The sequence below is a fragment of the Petaurus breviceps genome, unplaced genomic scaffold (assembly GCF_028583685.1).
Source record: "Petaurus breviceps papuanus isolate PSGF00001 unplaced genomic scaffold, PetGlider_PUasm1.0 156498, whole genome shotgun sequence".
Lineage (NCBI taxonomy): Eukaryota > Metazoa > Chordata > Mammalia > Diprotodontia > Petauridae > Petaurus > Petaurus breviceps.
Window position 1 is genome coordinate 1,356 of NW_027185724.1, and position 3,381 is coordinate 4,736.

General features: G+C 38.7%; 1 pseudogene; it reads right to left on the bottom strand.

The window, feature by feature from the left end:
* Positions 1–684: 684 nt before the first annotated feature.
* LOC138156757 (olfactory receptor 5D13-like) lies at positions 685–1,621 on the bottom strand (annotated as a pseudogene).
* Positions 1,622–3,381: the final 1,760 nt, after the last annotated feature.

Genomic DNA, 3,381 nt, shown 5'->3' on the forward strand with positions numbered 1-3,381 from the left:
CTGAGGTATGGGCTCTGGGAGCCCTCTCAAGCTCTTAAGTCCTTGAGGTACAGGCTCCAAGGAACCTCCCTTGGACTTTTGATTAAATTGTCTCATTTGATGAGGCAATAAGCCTTACATTGTGGCTGGGCCCAGACCTCTAGCCTAGTTACTCACTGCTAACTACTATCCTAGTTACTAGCCTAGCCCTCCTTTGTTCATCTACTTCCTACCCTTCAGCCTATGAAAATAACAATTCACCCTTGAACTGGCCTAGCCCCCCATTGTCTGTAGTCTCCAGGTAGCCTCCAGCGACTTCCCACCCTTAATCACTCATTGACCTCATCTGACTTCTCCTGAAGACCCTCCCCAAACTCCTCTAGACCACCCCTAGATTTCTCCCACAACCTTCTGTATATAAGACCCCATGTGGTGTGAGAGCACCATAGAATGACCTAGCACAGACTTACTCTGTATCCAATACAAGTAAACTTTTAATAAACTTTGCTTTTATTTAAATGAGAGAAAGATTGAGTTGAATTCATTTAGTAGGACCCGGCGTGTTGGTATTTTGGGGTCTCGAGCACCCTTAACCTCCTCTAGTAGGGAGCTATTGTTTAAGGAATAAATTAATTGTCTTGACTGTTTGATTGTAAATTCTAGGATAGTATTTCAATCAGGAAAAAAATCATCATGATTAATAATTTAATGAGTAAAATTTATGACATTAATTTCCTTAGGGTTTCTTTTATGTCATTGTTAGTTAGACTGTAAATTAGTGGGTTTAGCATGGGGATTACCACAGTATAAAAAAACGGAGGTAATTCTAACTATGAGCCATGAGCTTTTGGAATTAGGAACACAGTAAAGGAAGAGAATGGTCCCATAGAAGATGGTAACAGCTGTCAGGTGGGAGGCACAGGTGGAGAAAGCCTCAGTCTCCCACTTGCTGAATGCATTTTCAAAATGGTGACAAAAATACATGTATAGGACGTGAGGATAATGATGAGAGTGCAAAGTGCATTGAAGTTAGCAACAATAAAAAGTATTATTTCACTAAAGTGTTTGTCAGAGCAGGAGGCTGAGAGGATGACAGAATACTCACAGAGAAAATTATTAATAACCTTAGTCCTGCAAAATGACAGCACAAGGAGAGAGTAAGTAAATATTAGAGAAGAAATTGTGCCCCATGAATATGCTGTAGCCACCAGAAATGCAGAGTTTCTGTGACATGGAAAGTGTAAAGCAGGGGTTTGTAAATGGCAATGAAACGGTCATAGGCCATCACTGCCAGGAGGAATGTTTCTGTCACCACAAAGGTAGCAGTGAAAAAGAACTGTGAGATGCAGCCCTCAATGGAGATAGTTCTGTCTTCCACAATTAGGTTTTCTAAGAGCTTGGGTGTGACTCCAGTGGAGTAACAAAAGTCCACAAAGGACAAGTGGCTGAGGAAAAAGTACATGGGGGTGTGGAGTTTGGGGTTGAACCTGATGATCACAATCATGCCCAGATTCCCCACCACAGTGACCAAATAGATGGTCAAGAACACTAGGAAGAGGGGTACTTAGAGGTCTGGATAATCTGAGAATCCTAAAAGGAGAAATATGACTAAAGTGCTCTGATTCTTGTCAGTATTTACCATGGCTCCTCTTCAAAAGAGTGCAAAACAGAATCTGAGGAGAAAATGAAATAAAATTAGTTACTCAATGAATGTAGGGAATGAAATCCCAAATTGAAGAAAATTAGCATATTTTGGCAGTAACATGGTTTAATTTTAAAATGAGTATTATTGTAAACAGTATGAAATCATCAAAATAGGAAGAGGAGAGAATGAGAGAGAACTGAATTAGAGACAGAGATTCTGTTCAGAATTCAGAGGATGAAGGGAATTCAGAACTCATTTAGCCCACCCTGCATTAGTGAATAAAGATCTCCTTTCCATGATCATTGGAAGCCATTTTCTAGCCTTTACTTATAGCTGCAAGTAAAGCGTTACACACTTCTTGCTGCAGCCTCTTTCATTTTTCAGTAGTTTTCATTATAGGTCATGCGATGTCGGGAGGATCTGGGTTAAAGTGGAGTCTGTTATGCAAAATAGCTATATAACTCTGATTAGACCCCTTTATCTCTTAGCATTTCAGATAATACTCTAAACCTAAACTATAGCAGAATTCAAGATCTGTGTAGGTATAAAATGAATTCGAAGATCCGAAAATAGTTGTCTTTAAAGCTTCTAACCATTCATTCATAGTCTGTGTGCTTGAAAGACAAATTAGTCTAATACCTTTTGAACATTATATCCCTTCAAATTCCTGAAGGGGGAATTCCAATACCTCCACCCTGAAGTGTCATTTTCTCAGAGGGGTGAAAAAAGGAAACCTCACATTGAGAGAGATTTGCCTTTGCAACAGTGATGCTTGACTTTAGCTTTTGGAGACTGCAGTAAAAGGAACCTGTGCTCAGGTTGACGTGTCGTCCATAATTACCTTGAACCAGCCCCATCCCTCTACTGCTCTCCAAATGTCTTCATGCTATATTGCTATCTTTTAAGATGCCCCCTCCCTTTTGATGTCTCTACTTTTGGGAACAGTAATCAAGTAAACCTGGGCCTTCCTAGAAAATTAATCTCAAGCAATTGCTCTATAGACCTACTCACCATCTTTATGTGACTTCCAAGTTCAAAACACTCCTGCCTTCCATCACACCCTTATAAATATCGTCTTCCATTATTGGAATAATAGTTCCATCAAGCCAAGGACTAATTATTGTTTGTGTTTATTTTAAAATCTGTATCTTCAGTGGATATTTGTAATAGCACAGTGACACATGGCAAAGTAAACATATTTTAAAAAATTTATCCATATTTATATCCTTAATATGATGACAATAGCAGACAAAACCATGAGGAAAATACTATCTAACAGCAAAATTGCAAACTGCACAATGTCTGCCTTTGGAACCCACCCCCATGATCTCCAAAATCCATGTACTATCTCCCTTTTTGATGTTCTATGTCATCCTTTCATAGCCATTTTTATTAAGTTGACAAAGGTCTCTCCAATCTATTTAAAAAGGATTCAGCAAGACACTAGCTTTAGTGAGGGGATAATTAAATATTGCACCAACAATGTCTAGTAGTACCAGAAATTTTTAGGAACAGAAGACTTACTGAAAGTGCAACAGAATGGGGTACAGTGAGAAAGAAGGGACAGAAGTGAGGGGTTGCAAAGATTTCAAAGACTTGTATTATAGCATACAGAACACATAATTTGGAGTTAGTAGGTATAAGTTTGTTTCCCAAATATTTCATGTACTAGCTATGTGACCTTAGATCAGTCATTGAACTTTTCTTGCCCTTATTAGAAAATATATAAGTTCCCTTCCCTTCCTGTTATTTTATGG